This window comes from Salvia miltiorrhiza, chromosome 1 (assembly GCF_028751815.1).
Source record: "Salvia miltiorrhiza cultivar Shanhuang (shh) chromosome 1, IMPLAD_Smil_shh, whole genome shotgun sequence".
In the NCBI taxonomy this organism is placed as follows: domain Eukaryota; kingdom Viridiplantae; phylum Streptophyta; class Magnoliopsida; order Lamiales; family Lamiaceae; genus Salvia; species Salvia miltiorrhiza.
The window spans coordinates 63,390,901-63,410,609 of record NC_080387.1 but is presented as its reverse complement, the minus strand read 5'-3'; positions in this window follow the sequence as shown (position 1 = coordinate 63,410,609).

Here is a 19,709-nt window from a genome sequence, read left to right as displayed (position 1 = left end):
GACGTTCTTCCCTGTCTACACATTTCTCCTATAAAAATCCTCTCCATACTTGTTTCAGTTCCACACCAACTCCAGATTTTCTCCACTATTAAATTCTCTACAACCTCATCACAGTTTGATTTACATCTACAGATCTTTTGCCATCAACAACAGCTCAAACTAGAGCATCAGGCGACAGTTCGTAGCTCAAAATCACAGCCCTGCAAAATTTACTTCATAACAAAATCTATGACCAAATTGCTCCAGTCCAGCTTACACTACAATTTTTAATTACAATACAACTTTCCACTGCAGATTTACTCATAACAGAACTCGTCATTAAGGTTTGTCCCAGTACACTTCTTCTCAACAAACAATCATGTTCATACACCACACATAAAAGCATAATAACCATTCTTTATTTACAATCAAACAGGACATTCATAAAAGATGAATAGCATACATGAAAGATCGTATCTTGTATATTTGATGTAATATGGTTGTTACAGATACTGCACATGAAAAAGAAAACAAGTTTACAGAATGCCTATGGATTAATTGAACCTTACATGTATTTTATTTTAATCTTCCTCTTTGCGTTGGTGTGAGGCGAGTGAGGGCAGGGAGAGGAATGGTGGCGTGGAGGAAACGCCGACGGCGGCAGTCGTTGGGACTGTTGCTGTTCGGCTTGTTGATGGAGGAGAAAGGCAGCGGTGCTGCTGTAGTCACCGTTGCGGCGGCGGCAGCCCTTCGCCGTTGACCGTCCAGCCAAGAGAAGGGGGGGTGGTAGATTTAGGGATTTTTGAGGATTTCTTTATGCTCTGTGAGAATCAGGAAGAGAGAGGCGAGATGGGGAGAACGGAGAGGGGGAGAGTGAGGCGCGGCAGCGAAGCCGCTGTTGTCGCCGGTGAGGGAGAAGTGGCGGCTGTAGGGAGAAAAGGGGAAGGGAGAGAGAGTCGGAGAGGGGCGAAATTTGAGAGATCGGGGGAGAGATGAGGGAGATGAGACTGAGCGAGAGTAGCGGTTGGCGACGTGCGTGGCGGTGGCGGTGGCGGTGGCGGTGGCGGCTCTTTGACGTTGGCCGTCCGGCCGAGAGAGAGAAGGGGAGGGGAGGCAGCGTTCTGTAACTGTGTGTGCGTGTGGGATTCTGTGCATGTATGTGTGAGTGTTTTGAAGAGAATCGTTTTGGGCCTTTGCTTGATTGGGTTTTAATTAATTGAGTTGGGCTTTACTCAAATTGTTTACTTAAGTTTTTAATTAGTTGTTTACTTTTTATAATATGATTTAATTGTCCAATTAATTAATTAGACTCTATAATTTGAGTTTGATTAATTATTTTATTAAGTGTATATATATTAACTATTAAGTATAATTATTTACTTTATGTGATTTTTTTTTAAATATGATATATATTTTCATAGTAAATATTGCAGTAATCACCACCATGCGAAATCCAAATCTTTATCAACCAAACCAAAAATTCTATTCCAAATTAAAAAAGAATGCATATATATATTCTAATGGCAAAATCTTGTGTACACCCGGGTGTACCATACACCCGGGTTGTACCCTGCCCAATTCCATGACCCAAACTCGATTATATATGAATTTTTTATTTTCCTAAAATCAACTTATTTTATTCCTCTCCTCCATTTTCACACATACGACGAAATTTGCCCTTATCTCTCAAAGCTTCGTCGTTGCAGCTCCTTCTCTGACGAAGGGCCACCGACCGAGTGTCCTCCATCTCCCTCGCTAACCCCTCTCTCTCCTCTCCTCTCAGATTGACGGCGAGGCGCTGCCATCCATCGAAGTTGGAAGAAGACGGAGACATTGAAGCTGCCGCCCGAAAAGGCGTCGCCCCCACCCCGACACCGACGACTTGTCTCGCCGGACAGCTCCCAAGATTTGGCTCTCCACCGGAGACTCCGCTGCTGTGAGGTCCTTCTGTGGATTTTGGAGTATTTCGATTAGTTTTGTGAAAAAGATGCAATTTTTGATGGGATATTGTAGGAAGGCTAATGTGCTTACTTTTGAAGGCAATTATCATTTTTTTCTACAGATCTATGTTGATCGTTTTTTTTTCCTTCGTTTCTTTCTATCTCTGTATGAAAAGTGCCATTTTGATGGTATGGAAATGGAAATACCATACATCTGTCTTGTGGGATGTGGTGCAGTGAACAACCCTTGTAGCTTTCTCCCTTCTAGTTGTTGTGTGCTGTGCAGTCAAAGATTTGATGCGCAGAACTCGGCAGAAGCATATTTCTGTAGACAAGGTGTTTGTTAAAATGTCTGAATGAAAAAAAAATCAATAAATAGTGTCATTTATTAAATTAAATAATGTCATTTTTATTTATATTAAAAGTGTCATCTACTAAGAAAAATAGTGTCATTTAAATATATTAAAAGTGTTATTTACTAATAAAATAGTGCTATTTAGATAAATTAAAAGTGTCATTTAAATATAAATGTAGTATTATTTATTAATACATATAATGTTATTTTCTAATAAAAATAGTACCATTTTTAAATATATAAAAATGTCATTTAATAAGAAAAATAATGGCATTTACATATAGTAAAAGTGTTACTTACATATAAAAATGATGTCATTTAATAAGAAAAATAATGTCATTTAAATCTTGTAGTGTCATTCAACTTCTTGTAGTGTCATTTGAAATTTTAAAGTTTCATTTTGAAATCTTGTAGTGTCATTTGAATTCCTGTAGTGTCATTTTGAAATCTTAAAGTTTCATTTCAAAATCTTGTAGTGTCATTTGAATTCTTGTAGTGTCATTCGAAATATCATAGTGTCTTTTGAAATCTTGTAGTGTCATTCGAAATCTTAAAGTTTCATTTCAAAATGTCACAGTGTCATTTTGAAATGACATAGTTTCATTTGAAAATTTATAGTGTCATTTCAAAATGTCATAGTGTCATTCAACTTCTTGCAGTGTCTTTTCAAATGTTAAAGTGTCATTTTAAATCTTGTAGTGTCATTCAACTTCATTTGAAATCTTAAAATTTCATTTGGAAATCTTGTAGTGTCATTTGAATTTTTGTAGTGTCATTTTAAAATCTTAAAGTTTCATTTCGAAATCTTGTAGTGTCATTGGAATTCTTGTAGTGTCTTTTGAAATCTTATAGTGTCATTTCAAAAGGTCATAGTGGCATTTCGTAATGACATAGTGTCATTCAAAATGTCATAGTGTCATTCAACTTCTTGTAGTGTCTTTTCAAATGTTAAAGTGTCATTTTAGATCTTGTAGTATCATTTAACTTCTTGTAGTGTCATAGTTCCATTCAAATTGTTAAAGTGTCATTCGAAATCTTGTATTGTCTTTTGAAATCTTGTAGTTTCATTTCGAAATGTCGTAGTGTCATTTTAAATCTCATAGTATTATTTGAAATATCATAGTATTTTTTGAAATCTTGTAGTTTCATTTCGAAATCTCATAGTGTCATTTGAAATGTCATAGTGTAATTTGAATTCTTGTAGTGTCATTTGATATGTCATAGTTTCATTTGGAATTGGAATGAAACTATATCATTTATATAATGAAACAATGCAAGTTAAAACTACAAGAATTGGAATAAAACTATATCATTTATATAATGAAACAATGTAAATTAAAACTACAAGAATTAGAATGAAACTATATCATTTATATAATGAAACAACATGTGGAATGAAACTATATCATTTATATAATGAAACAATGCAAATTAAAACTACAAAAATTGGAATGAAACTATATCATTTATATAATGAAATAATGGAGAAAATTACAAAATAAATGAAAAAATGACGCTAACAAAGGGAAAAAAAGAAAAGAAAAAAAACAATAAAAAAGAATGTGAAAACTTGAAAGCATAAACAAAACGAAAGGGAAAAGATTTCGAGCATAATAAATAAACACGCCTCCAATGAGAATCATACCCGCAACCTTCATTTGGGAGGCGTGGGTTCAAACCAATTGAACTATATATGCAGATGATTAAAAATGCGAAAATTTGATATATATCATATAGTTTGAAACCGGGTCAAATTTAATCCGGGTGTACCGTACACCTGGGTGCACACAAGATCACCTCTATTCTAATATGCTTCATATATATAAGTTATATATATAGAGAGAGAGATGAATGTTATGCTACATACATTATGTGAGCACCACTCACGTTTAGCCATCGTTAGCAGTATCTTTTTTATTTTTATTCTAATACTTCATAAATCGTTATTAGGATCATTAATTTTATAAATAACATAAAAACCAAAGTCTAATTTATTTTTTTATTAATTATTTGAAGTTAAAGGAAATATGAACAAATCGAACTTCGATTTTTTGTTATTTACATAAAATTAATGATCCTAATAATAATTTATGAAGTATTAGAATAAAATAAATGTCTAAAACAAAAAAGATAATGCTAACAAGGGCTAAACGTGAGTGGTGCTCACGTAAGATGCTCACATAAGGTATGTAGCATAACATTCCTCATGAATTGTAATTGTAAATCACATAAGCTAAATTAATTATGATTGCTAAACACTTTTCGACAGAGGATGAGTAGCAAGCATGCACCTGTGTTGGGGAAAATCAATTTCAGAGAAATTAGCAAGCAAGAATGAAAAATCAAATCTTGAGAGCGAGCGAAAGAGAGTAGAAACAGACATCAAAAAGAAAAGGGAGCAAAATAAAATTAGAAACATAAACTAAAAAGAAATGGGATGGCTTGAATCTTCGATTTTCTGCAGTTGCAATGTTTTTTTTTGTGGAACATAGAGAAGGATTGAAGAGAAGAGTGAAACCTAGAGCCACGACGAGGAGAAAGAAAAGAGGAAAAGAAAGGAAAATTAGAATAAAAATCTGACGTAGAGCGAGCGCTCATAAAAGTCGCTTAAACTTATCGCTCAGCATATCATTTCTGTACAATTCATAACCGAGGGCATGGTTAACAATTAGTTGCACGAATTTCGATGTGATTTTCAATTCAATATCACTATCTTTTAGTCTCTTTGTGATGATAGTTTCTATTTCGATTCAACAACAATGAAAAAAAAATAAGGTGAGCGCACAGATGCGGGAAACAAAATCAGTAATTTTCGGTTGAGAAAAATTACAATTATGTGGAAATAGCAAGAAATGAGTTTTCAATCAGTAGTGTTCTTGGAGAGATGAATTGACAGTAAATTCTTGGAGAGGAAAACAAATAGACACAGCGACGATAGCCGCCGAGTTTTCAACCGTAGCGGTGTTTTTTGTCAGAGATTATTGTTTGAGAAGTGTGGCGCAGGAGAGAGAAGATTAAAGAAGAAGAAGATTAGAGCGGAGAAAGGAAAGATGAGAAATAAAGAAAGTCAGAAAAAGAAAAAAAATGTCTGACGTGGAGCGAGCGCTTATTGTGCCAATTTGACTATCATACCACTGGAGCATCGAGCATGGAGACAGACATCAAGCAATAGTTCAATTAGAACTATTATTTGACACTCGAGCGTCGAGTGCCAAACGCAGCTGATATGAGAGAGATAATGAGAGCGGTAGTGCGGCGTGACTACGAGGTGAGGCTCGAAGCAAGGCAGTGCAGCGAGCACATCGAAGAGAGTGTGACATGTACATGTGGTAACAGCGCCGAGAGAGAAAGCGGCAGAGAGCCGCTGAGGAAGGACATCGATGTGGGGAGGCAAGGTGAAACGCGGCGACGACGTGGCGAGGCATAACGAAGCGGCAAGGCGACTCGTAAGGGAGATGTGGAGGGGCAGCCGAGCTTAGTTAAACTCAATTAAGAGTCTAACAACTCAATTCACAAATAAGTAAATTCATGGCCAAGCTTACATAAACATATGCAGCTCACTTCTTTAAAATAGCAGCCCATACCATGAGCCCAACTAAAATAATCTCAGCCCAACTTATTGGCCCAAAGCCAAAACCTTAGCTTACGCTTTTTAAGTCATGCTCTCGCTCTCTCTCTCTCTCTCTGTAAACGACACACACACCTCTCACACGCAGCTCCCTCTAGGGGTGAGCATCGGTTCGGTTCGGTGCAAAACCGAACCAAAAACTCAAAACCGAAAACCGAACCGCACCAATAGGGGGCCCGGAACCGAACCAAAACCGAACCGGTAAAACCGTCGGTTTCGGTTCGGTTCACCGAACCGAACGATGAGGAGGGTAGGCCGCGCCAGAAGCCTAGGCTGTTGCCTGTTGGCGACGCGGATGAGTGGGCCGAGTGGCGGTCGGCAGGGGGCTGTCGCGCCTGGGCAGGGGACGTGGACTGGAGTTGCGCCTGGGCAAGGGACGAGGACTGGAGTCGCGCCTGGGCAGGGGACGAGGACTGCTGGAATGGAGTTGCGCCTGGGCGGGGGCTGTCGCGGAGGACAGGGGGCTGTAGCAGGCGACTGACGCGAGTTGGCGACGAGCCGACGCTCGTCGGACGGCCGGAGGAGGGGGGCAGAACTGGAGTGATTGGAGTGAAGGGAGAGAGCAGAGCGGGGGATGAAGAAGGGCTGGCGGCTGGGAGATTGAATTGTGAATTAGGCCATTAGGGTTTTACTTTTAGGTAAAATAATTAGAAAAATATTTATATATTAATGTATCGGTTCGGTTCGGTTTAAAACCGAACCAAAAAATGAAAACCGACACCAAACCGAAAATTTTCGGTTTTCACTTTTCAAAACCGAACCGAAACCGAACCAATAGATTTGGGACCGAACAGCACCAATCCGGTGCGGTTCGGTTCGGTTTTCAGCGTCGGTTCAGTTTTTGCTCACCCCTAGCTCCCTCCCCCTCTCTCTCCTTCTCCTCCGGCGGCAGAGGCCGACGCCGACCGCCGCCGCATCGGGCACCACCACCATCCTCTTATCTCTTTCTTTTTCCCCTTCTCTCCTACTCTCCTGCAAAAACCCCAAATCTGCAAATAAAATCCCTAAATCCTCTCTGACTTCTAGCAGACGGACAACAGGAGCCAGAAGGCCACCCCCGCCGCCGCCGATCTCACCCTCTCTGGACCGTCGGTCGACCTCAAAAGCCGAGGCCTCCGTCGCTCCTTCTGCCGAACAGCCCCACCGTCCAGCCGCCTCTCCTTTCTCTCTCTATTTATGGCAGACGCCAGCAGGAGCATCAGGTCGCTGCCGCCACCGGTGCTCCCTCCTCCGTCCTAATCTCCACCCCTTTCTCCCCGGCGAGAAGCAGCCGTCATCCATCGGCGTCGCGGCCACAACGCCGCTGCCCACAGCAGCATCGCCGGTCCTTTCTCTACCTCCGTTCTCCCTCGAATTACAACCCGGCAGCAACCTCACACCAACACACACAAAACACAAATGGCTTCTTTTTATACATCAAACATACACAGAGTGATAGTTTCTTGTTAAATTAAAAAGCTCTGATTAGCTAATTTGCAGAAAATGCATATGTGTATGATATGCAAGAAACTATGTAGAATATGATAGTTTTTCTTTGTGAAACAAATGATTGATTAGTGTGAGTTGGTTTACCTCTTGTGAAAACAGATTTTTGGTTTCTCAAAATTATAGCTGAGAGTGGGTTGCAGATGAACTGTTGATTAAGTTCTTGGTGTCGTTGTTTCTGCACAGGAATGCAGATGATTCTGGGGTGTGGAGTGATCGAGGAAGAATTTTGGGTGTGAGAAGTTTTCTGTACAGATGTAAAAGGGGAGAAGAAATGTGAAGCTTTCTAGATTCTGAGAGCAAATTCTTGAAAATGGAATGTAGTGATCGAAGTAAACTGGGTGATTAGAAACGATAAGGGCCAAGCTATAAAAAGGAGAAAAGTAGGCTAAGCGGATACACCCTCTCCTTCTAAACCCAATCATTCTTCTAAAATCATATTGAGGAAAAATTCGGGGTATTACAACACATGTTTTATATATATACTCAAAAGTAGTGGAGTACTCGAATTCATTTTGAAAATGGTTCGAATTAGCTTAATTTCGAAAATAATATTGATATTCGCACAATGTTCTCTATTTTTTTTTTTTAAATATAGAACCGATGAATCTCCATCTTAAATTTTCAACTTGTCGAAGTTTCATAAAATTTCACCCCTTACCATCGGCTGCAGAATTTATCCCACCGCCATCTTCGATTCCATCATCAACGGCAATACCCTTGCCCTTGTCCTTAGCCGGTCTCTTGCCTACAAATTAGCAAATAGGAACAGTAAATTAACAAGAATGACACCATAGAAACATTACTAATATGCCAGTTCATAACACACTGCCATTCGATTCATCCATTATACTCACTGATTCATATAGTAGTCTAGTCACAAAAATTGTACATAATGGCCTACCGGCTACCACTTTATATAGATGCCATTTAATCTTCTAATTCATACAACCTTCATCAAATTCTAATTATTACTACAAAAATAAACAACTCGTTGCATGCCCAATTCAGAGTCCCAACAAAAAGGATTCATCTCGCACCAAATTAAAACCAACCGGATTCAGTCAACATTAGTATTACCCAACAACAATAGGTGCAAACATTAAAATATGAATTCAACTGATGCTGTTGTATGGCCAACTGTGAATCGGAATAAAAAAAAGTATGGGACCACAAACATTTAGGTGCAAACATTAAAATCTCATCATCTAGATCTAACTATTCCTAACAACAAAGTGACCCACGCGCTCAAATTTTTTGGGTACCAAGCAAAAAGTTCATGAAAACGACACATCTATACAATTCCAAATAAAATTAGCTCAAAAAAAGCATATAACCTCTTAACCCAACACCAAAATCCTTAATAATTGGATAAATAGAAACAAATAAAAAAAAAAGAAAAAAAAACTCAAATCGCTATAGTTCTAAATAAAACCTCACCAAGACTTTTGAGGTTTGTTTTTGCCATTCCAAACACCAGCCGCTGTTCTAACGATCTAGCTTGTTAATTTTGTTTTGTGGTATGAATCAATTTTATGGTTTCAGAAAAAATCAAGCTTCACCGAAGAGAGGAGAGAAAACGGTGCCACTAGAGTTGAAAAAAAATAAACCCTACCAATTATGAATTGCTTTCAAGTTTAGATGTGAGGTATTGCGTCTGAATTGGTTTGTTGGATTCATAATCAATTCCAAATCATTTCAACGCCGCCATTCGTAATGCAATCATATCATGATTTTTTTTTCCTTTTAAAACGGACAATAATTTCGAGAGAGAAGTTAATGCAGATAGTCAGTGATAATTTTTTATGTCAATAATGCCCATCCGTGAAAAATTACATGAATCAATCGAACCAGTAAGTTGAATTAAAACTAATCTAAGATTTCATCCTGACCGTCTATTTCTATAATCTAATGGTTAGGATATATTCCTATTTTAAACACTAAGGGGTGTTTTCACCCTAGCCCAACCCTATATATATATATATATATATATATATATATATATATATATATATATATAGGGGGCCGCTCCAATGAGACCTCCTAATTTTAGTGAGATCTAGGACAAAAAATTTCGAATTTATAAAAATAGGACACTAATTAATAAGTAATGTACTCGCGGTACATCACAGCCCATTTACAGATGCATTATTATTAATTAGTGTGCTACTTATTCAAGCGTGAATTTTTTTATCCTAATTTTCAAATTAGACTAATCTACTATCCTAAAAACCCTTTACTGGCCTCTAGTATAGATGGTTTTTTCAAATAAAATTTCGTTAGTCTGTTAAACTAACGCATATTTGTATACATGAAAAGGCATTATCATAAACATTATTGTAATGCATAAATAAATCATAATTTTGTGTGAAAATCCTTTAGTGAAGATTAATTTATGAAGTAATTGATAAAAAGCGAATGAATATTTATGGACGAGAGTAAAGTATAGTTTTATTGTGTTTGTGTGCGTATGAGTAATAGGAATATAGGAATGAGTGTTACTAGTAGTGAAGCTCATCTCGTACTAATTATATCCAACGGTTGCAGATTTGTCCTCGTATAATTGATTAAGAAAAAAAAGGGGAGGGGGATAAAGATGCAATAATATTACTTTGATATCCATGTATATATTAGATAATAATAGTATAAAGGGTTACAGATGCACGAAGCATGGCTTGATGTTTATTCATATTTATTACAGTACTTAATTAGTAATTAGAAGTCAAACCCCGGCGCCCACGCCCACGCCCACGCCCACGTGGACAAATGTCAACACCCCCAAAATCACATTGAGTAGTCCTCCAACAAGCCCGGGAACCTGGCCGATGAGCACCAGAACGCCGCTGAGGAAGCCAGTGGCGGTGTTTAGGACCGGGCAGGTTACATTGTTGAGCGGGAGTCTCACCACGGCCTTGCATGATCCTAAGATGTACGCGAGGGTGGAGTTAGAAACGGTAATGGTGAAGTTCCCGGTGGAGCTGGTGATGGTCTGCCCGAGCGTCTGCACCACTGTGCCCAGGAGATTGGTGCAATTCAGGAAAACCGTCACTCCCGGAAGTCCCACCGACCCGGCGACGCAGTTTCCGGTCGGCGTGCAGCAAACCTGGCCTGTGACATTGGCCGTGATCAGTTGGCCGTGGGCGAGGGGAGTCGCCGCGGCGATCAGGAGGAGGAGACCCACCACAATCAACTGACCCATTTCTAGATTATTATATTTTATTTGTTTTATGGAATTCTGATCGACTATGTATGGGAATCACCCCTATTTATACTTGCTTTACTTTTCTTTCTACTTTTACAACTATACTTTTATAAGTATAAAGGCTAGGCTCTACTCATGTAATTTAATTTCATGAATTATGCAAGTCAAATTCCCACTTTTATTTCATAATACTAATCTTAATTATATGTTCGAGGATACAGCATGCAAATCTTAATTAGTTCCAGAAATTACATACTTTCTTAATAATTTGCTTATTTAGTTTTCAACATATACAGCTAATTTCTTAGAGCATCCACAGCGGCGGGGTCGAGGGCGGTGTCGACCCGGGGCGAAGGAGGCGGCCGTGCGCTGGAGGAGCGCCCAGATGCGAGGCGGGGTCGAGGCTACAACACGAGGCGAGAGAGGAGAGGAGATGGCGCGTCCGCAGGACGCGCCCAATTAAAAAAAAATCCAAAAATCGGATATTTTGGCAAAATTCGACCGTTTCCAAATTTTCTTTTTTTTAAAAAAAAAAAAACGACCGTTGCAAATTTTCAACGGTTATTTTGATTTTTTATTTTTTTTTCTTTTTTCCCCTTCTATAAATACTACTCTTACTTCCATTCTTTCAAATTCACCAACACCTTCAACTACAATTCTCTCCCAAAAAAAATTCTCTCCTCTACATTTCCAAAGATGGATCGTGAATTCGATGAATACATGGAGCAACAAGGCGGATCGAGGGTTCCAATGATGGGGTTTGCTCCATTTTCAGCAGCCTCGAATGTCTTGGCTACGGGAAATGTTCCTACGCCGGCGGCGAACGCCAACGTTCAAGAAGAGCCGGAGGAGGTGAAGCCGAAAGCCAAGGGCACTCGCGCTGCATATTCTAGCGAGGAGACCGAGCTCGTGGCAATATTGTGGGCGGAGTAATCCTATTTTGGAGACCGACCCAACCCACAATCCTATTTTGGGGACCTCCCAAAAGTTGCTCCAATATTGGGGAGCAATCGCCGAGAAGTTCAACGCGCTCAATACTTCGGGAGCGCCGCCGCGAAAGTCGGAGCATCTCAAGTCCCACTTCGCCTGTGTTCAAAAGGAGACAAAATTCTTCGAGGGCTTCTACAACACTTGCAAGGAGAATTGGGGGAGTGGTATGAGCGACGATCAAATCTTCGAACAAGCCCAGACGATGTTCGAGGCGAATTTCAAGAAGCAATTCTCCTACGTCAAAGCTTGGAAAGTGCTTCGTGACTGCCAAAGATTCACGTCGCAAGCCGGGGATGTCCACTCCGTCAAAAAGTCGAAGGGCTCCGATGGTGGAGCAACCACTACTTCTTCGGAGCCGAGTGTCACGGCGAGACCCCAAGGCCAAAAAGCGGCAAAGCGAGATAAGGGCAAGGCGAAGAAGGGAGAAGGGTCTTCGGGAGGAGGATCGGCGTTCTCCGACGCCCTCGAGAAGGTGGCCGAAAGCATGAAGGAGCATGCTCTCAAAACGGGGGAAATCGCCCATGCCAAAAAAATGCAAGCCGAGATGAAACAGGAGGAGATGGATATGAAGCTCTTGAACAAGGATACGACGGGTATGACGGATGCACAATTGGCTTTGCACAACCACCTAGTCCAAGAAGTGCTCAAGCGTCGAGGGCTTATTTAAATTAGGAAATTATGTTTTTTTTTATTTTATTAGCGTATTTTAATTATGTTTTTAATTTTATTTAAATTATTGTAATGTAGAATTTTAATTTTAATGAAATTTGAATTTTAAAAATAAAAGTGTAGAAATATGAATTTTGTGGAAATGGGGATCTAAGCACCCACCTAAGACACAATGCATTGGCGAGGGGTGTGTCTTAGATGGGGCCCACTCCTAAGACACCCCTCTAAGACACCACCATTGTGGATGCTCTTAATAATTGTGGATCACTTTGCATTTTATTAAAAATATTTCAAATCAAGTTCGCGCTCCCAACATATTCATACATAGTTCAACATTTCTCGTCAAATTTCAGCTTCGATCTGTCAAAACATGATAGGATGGGTTCATATATATGTATATAGCAACTAAGAGAAGGGCTAGACTAAAAACATCTCTTAAAGTACAAAATATAAATAGATTTATACTATTGATCTACCTATAATTTAACGATTGAGATATAATCTTTGATAAATGATATGTAAATGTGTTAATTCTAGCTATGTAGAACACATATGAATTCATTATGTGAATGTCTACATGCATTACGAAAAATAAAACTTTTGCTATCTATGAGATTCGAACTCAAGATCATGAATTCATCCAACAAGGTGATAAATCAACCGTAGATCTTGATGATCTAATTAAGGATTAAAAATGGTTCATATTTTATATTTTAAGATGTATTTGTATTTTAGCCCACTCCTAGCCACTAATAAACATTTGTATTATTTTTGTCATGTACATGAATATTCTTATCTGAGTTTTGAGTTATGCAATATATGTGCTTATTCAATGAGATCTTCCACTCGGACAATATTTCTATATATTCAAAGGGTTTATCATGCAATTAATTAATCACATGAACTCTTCACCCATATTGCATGTATATATAATTGCTTGGTTTGTTATCGAGCTAAGTCGATTGTGGATTAAACAATATTGAGCTTGTTGGATAGTATAATTTTTGAAATAGTAATTTTTAAAAAGTTTCAAGTACCCATTAATCTTACATGCATATTGTAAATTCAGTAATGGCCTCACTAAGGATGAATGTTTTGGATTATTGGTGAACGAACTTAATTACAAATGCATAATGGATCGAGAAAAAGCTCCGATATATATAATTAACGCCAATTATTGGGTGCGACCGTCGCACAGGTGTGCGACGGGTCGACCCGGCTCCAAACCCGCCCTCCTGACTCGGAACCCTGACCCGCGTGGGTTTGACCCATACTCCTAATTATTACATTTGTTTATAATAATTGTTACTTTTAATAAACATAATATATACATTTGTTCATATAAATGTATATTGGTATGTATAATGTTTTATATTGAATGAAGATAAATATTTATATTAATAGAAGTATATATTTGTGCGACCAAATGTATATCTTATGATTATTAAAAGTAAATACTCTTATTAGGGTTTAGTGTTCAAGCTTAGGGTTTAGTTTACAGGGTTTAGGGTTTAGTGTTCAGGCTTAGGGTTTAGTTTACATGGTTTTGGGTTTAGTTTATACAATTTAGGGTTTAGAAAATATAATACTTTATATTAAATGAAGGTAAATACCTATATTTATATAAGTATACAAATGTATATTTCATGCTTATTAAAAGTAATACTTATTATAAACAAATGTAATAATTTAGGATTCAGGATTTCAGATCTGGGCACGGGTCGGGTCGGGGCGGACCTGTCGCACTGGAGTGCGACCGCCGCATGCAAGACCGGCCCTATAATTAATTGAGCTGACAATTTGAAGTTTAAGTTGCCTAGTTGTTGTCATCCATCCTATTAAAGCAGCCAGAATATAGGCCGTAAATAGTCATTCTAAAGTCAAGTGTTATTCTTGCGGAAATATAATCAACTTCCAAGAGAGGCTAATTACAAAATTAAGCTTGATAATATAACTCATGTTTTATATTCAAAATTAATCTGGCTATAATCTGCTGGGTCATGTCATCTTGAACATCTCCATGCTAGAATGGACTCCTTTGAAAATTTCAATTTGGACTCTCCTTAAATCATATATATTTTGAAAATTGAAAACAAATTAAGAATTGATTCAATTGAATTCATTATAGTTCTCTTGAACTATACGATATATTTTTTTGAGGCCAACTATACGATAGTTAATAAGTACTTCAATGTTAAAATGTTAACATATATCATATGTATCTGTATAAAATGTTAAAATATTATGAATCAATTTGCAAAGAGGTTGAATATATTATTATGTCTTGACTTGAGTTTTTGGATTTTGTAATAAAATGCATTATTGTCTTCACTTGAGTTTTCGGACTTTGTATATATATATTCTCTGAGAAAATGAACAAAATGCTATATGAAATATCAAAGTATTATACTCTTAGGGCCGGTGTGTTTGCTTTAAGGTATAAGGAAGAGATATATTCCATTTATCACTTTATATCTCATTTATTTTGACGTAATAAAAATTTTCGAATAAATGGTATAATTTTTCGAGCAACACCTTTTTATTTGGCCATAAAGTGATAATTTTATACTTAAGGGAGAGTGGGATAATTTTATACCACCTTATAAGGAGTGAATAAATATATTATCATTCAAATCAAACAATATATAAAAAATATGGTCCTCGTTTTAAGTGATAAATTTATACCTCATTATATTATCTCTCTATTTAGTACCTATTAATTCATTTAAAATCTACTTAATTCAATATACAATATCATATATATTCATAACCTTACAATATTTCGAGATGATATCCAAAAAATGTTGTTAATTACGGATTGAGCTCGTTTCCATTCTTATTTTTATGTCGGAAAAATATTTATTTATTAATTTATTATTATTATTATTATTATTATTATTATTATTATTTATTATTTATTATTATTTATTATTATTATTTTATCAATCTAATTTATACACCATAAGTATTGTATCAATCTAGTAAGAATCTTGAATTTGAATTTTTACTAGGAATATTATCTTAGATTACTGATGAGTGATGAGTGATGAGTGATGAGTGAATCACCAATCAAATTAACATTCTTAAGTTATAAACTTATAATTATAAGTTTCTTACTAAGAATCTTCAATTCTTAGTAATAATATTAGATTAGTGATAATTGATGAGTGAATCACTAATCAAATTAACATCCTTAAGTTATAATTAACATCTTAGATTAGTGATGAGTGATGAGTGAATCACTAATCAAATTAACATTCTTAAGTTATAATATAACTTTTTTTTTCTCCTTATACCAAAAGGATTAATTAGTAAAATAATTTAAGAGACGACTTTTATTTTTATGTAGCTAGTTTATAAATTTGATTACCCGAGTCATAATTTGTTAGACATTAAAAAAATTAAAATTGAAAACCGAATAAGAAAAGTACTCTTGGTGCTATGCTACACATACTATAAAATAATTTAATACTATATTCACATCCGAACAGTACCTAGGATAGTAACAGTGCGAAGCCTACGGGTGGGAGTCTATTGTCACTTGTGCAGCTATTAAGTGGCGGAGCCAGATTTTTGATTCGAGGTTCAATTTATTTTCCAATAAAAATAATAATTAAAAAATAAATTAAATTAAAAGAAAATGATATTCACCAACACAATTATATATAATATCATTTAAATTATAAAAGAAATATCTTTAAATTGTCTTTTTTTTTTTACTTGGGAGAGTTGGGGATGGGGCAGTGGGGTTTGAACCCGGCACCTCACTGTTCACATACAGAAGATCGCACCGTTTTATCTTTTAAATTCATACAAAGTAATTTCAAAAAATTAAGAGGGATAAGATGTTACTAGGCAAAGTAACTTCAATATCAAATTATAAAAATGAATCTTAAGAATTCAAGTATTACATGCATAAACTAATAATGCTTTCTTCATCAAAACGTCGATTTAATTCTAAAGTTTGCATGTCAATCACAGCGTAAAATAGCTCAGCTTCATAATGATAGAGATAAAAATATTTTTTTCTATTTTTGATAATATATTTATAAAATTATAAAAATACTCCTACTATTTTTGAAATTTTCAGTTTCTTAGTAAAAAGATTTTAGTCTTATTTGTAAATGACACTTACACTAAATGACATTTTTATTTACGGTGAATGATACTTAATATAATATTTATTTATTTCTTAATCAATACTAAATATATTTTTGTGTATTATAAAAGATACTTTTAGTAATAGAAAATGATACTTCATAAAAATGAATTTTTTTATAAAATCTTGCATAAAAATAAATGATATATTAAAAATGATACTTTTAATGCACGCAAATGACACTTTTACTCACAATAAATGACATTTTTATTCATGGTAAATGATACTCCCTCCATCCCATGAATCTTGACACGTATTCTTTTTGGTAATAATTAGTCTTATTTAATTAAATTATCTCTCATACTTTATCACTTTATTACATTCTCTCTCTTACTTTATCACTTTTATACTACTTTATTACCTACACATTTAAAACACTAATCTACAATTCCTTAATTCCCGTGCTGAAACCAAACGTGTCAAGATTCGTTGGACGGATAGAGTACTTAATATAATACTCTCTCCGTCCCATTAAAGTTGGCCATATTCGTTTCGGCACGGAGATTAAGAAGGGTATTGTTATGTTTTAATTAGAGGTGGTTCACCAAAATTAAAGAGTTAATAAAGGAGTTAATTAAGTGTGGTCCACCTTTTCACTGCATTTGTTCCGACGATGGCGACGGTCGCCCCATTCCCCTCTATCAAACCGCAAATCAGACACCCAAACCAAATTCATCAAATCGCATAGCCATAAATTCTTCAAACCCAAACCTATTCTTCAAGAAATTCTTCAGACCATTGCTAGAGGCGGTGGCCAACGACGAGGCTGGATATCTTCCGGCGAGGTGGTAGATCCAAGAGCAGCGACGTCTACTTCTAAATTCCTAGATCCCCAAATCAACTCCTTCATCTCGAATCCACAAACCCAAAATAGCAAATCCACAAATGCACCAACTCCCCTTCAATCCACAAATTCACAAACCCCAAAAAATCAAATCCACAAATCTACAAATTGGTGAAGGCGGTGGAGGAAGGCAGCGCTAGGTGGAAGAAATGGAGATTGTGGAGCGGCGCTAGATGGAGGGAGGCGGAGGCGGAGGCGGGTGAAGGAAGGCGGGGAGGTGGAGGAAGGCAGCGCGGGGTGGATGAAATGAAGGGTGTGGAGTGGCGCTAGGTGGAGGGAGGCGGTGGAGGGCCAGATCCTCGCCGCCGCTCCTGCTATCGACGGCAGCGGGCCAGCGGCATCCTTGGCGACCCATCTCAGTGCGGCTAGGGACCGGACAAAAGTCAACGGCCAGATCTCCCATGCTGATTTTCCGTTGTGTGTGTGTGCGTGTGCAACGAGAGAGACATGAGAGAGCAGAGGCGAGGGAGAGTGAGAGGGAGGTCAGGGGGGCTGGCTGTGTGCGTGTATTAGTATGTGTTTTGTGTGTGTGTGTGTTTTTAAATAAAGAGGTTTTAGATTTAATTAGAAAATTTTAATTAAATGAACTAATTGGACTTAACTAAAACAAATATTTCCATTTTTAGAAAGTGGCCAACTTTAGTGGGATAAACCCAAAAGGAAATGTGGCCAACTTTAATGGGACGGAGGGAGTATTGCTTATTTCTTAATTTTATTAAATAATAGGGATAATTGCGTGAAAATACACAAACTTTGCCAAAAATCCATATTTGACGCGAAGTTAGGATTTTACATTTTAATACACCAACTTTCGTTGTTGTCCAAATTTGACACGACTTAATTTTTAAAAATTCAAAAAACAACCCCTTTTTGTAAATAATTATACAAAGACCCACTTATGTAATTATTTGGGACATTTAAACCAAAACAAGATATTTCCTTATGATATTTTCTTTTAATATTTGATCCGCGCCTAATAGACGATATTTTTTGTCGTCGTCTATTCATATAATAGACGATATTTTTTGTCGTATGTCGTGTAAATTCTCGGTTATAGACGACCGACAAGAGGAAACATGTTGTCTATTAACATATAGACGATATTTTTCGTTGCGTGTCGTCTATAATGCGTCATCTATGATCACAATTCTTGTAGTGCCTTTAATTTCTCTTGATCCGGGATAATATTGAAGTTTATCAAAATCTTGCATATTGTTGAAGTTTCTAGATATATCAAATCTGTTTGTGGAAATGTTGGATTGTGTTAATAGTTGGTAAAGTTCGAAGTAGTTAAAATATTTGAAAACGGTTACAAATTTGATCATTAACGATCCCTGGACTTAATTTTAGTTAAAAATTATTACGTTTAAGAAAAAGAAAAAGAAAAAGAAAAAAAAACACGAATTACAAGCATTCATTTAGCAAAAACTGCCGCATTTTTTGCATGTGAAAAATATAAATTTAAATGTATAAAAATAGACATATATTTGCATATTATAAAAACTAATTGCATTTTACACGTAAAACAAATACACATGTATTTCCTCAAAAAAAAAATACACATGTATATATCACAATGCAATAAATATTTACATATTGTCCTGTCATAAAAAGTTAAAGCTTTTACGTGCTAGGAAGAATAACTATAGTTTCACATGTCACAAAAAATGACACTACTTTTATATGTCAAAAAATTAGTTAAATTCTAAAATTTTATGACATGCAAGTTTTATTTTTGTGATATGCGTATTGCACAATAGTTATCCATTTATAAAATGTACTAATAATTTAATTTAATGACAGTTGTAAATTTCGTTCATAATTCTTCAAAATTATATCATTATTGAAATATTTTATTGTAGTAAAGAATATATGCATGCAACAATATGATACTACAAGTTAATTAAAAAAAACAATATGATACAAGCGAAAAAAATCGAGAGCTCGCGATAAAGTCATAAATGGGGGGGACTTTTCTTAAAAGGCCCAGTTGCCAATAATGTCCAGTTCATTAAAAATTTAAAGTTAGGAATAGAATTGTAGGAGTACTGTTGCCAATCACTCCATCTCATTATAATATTCACCTATTTCAGAGGAAATATAATATTCAACTATTGCTTTTATTATTAAGTTTGACAAAATGCTCCACGTGCACGTAAGTTGAAATTTTAAGGTGACAATTCAATAAATAAAAAAATATCAATTAAAAAAAATATCAATTTCGAAAAACAAATTTAATTTCAAAAAATAAATAATAATATCTTGAAATAAATAAAAAAATCAGCAATTAAAAATCATATAAAATTTGAATTATTATATGATTTATAAAATTTTTGAAAATAAAAAACAAATAAATAAGGCAACAAAAAAACCTATAATTAAGGAAAAATAAAAAACTTAAAAGCTGGATAAAATCATGACCAAAAATATTAGAGTTAATTTAGGAATAAATAAGGCA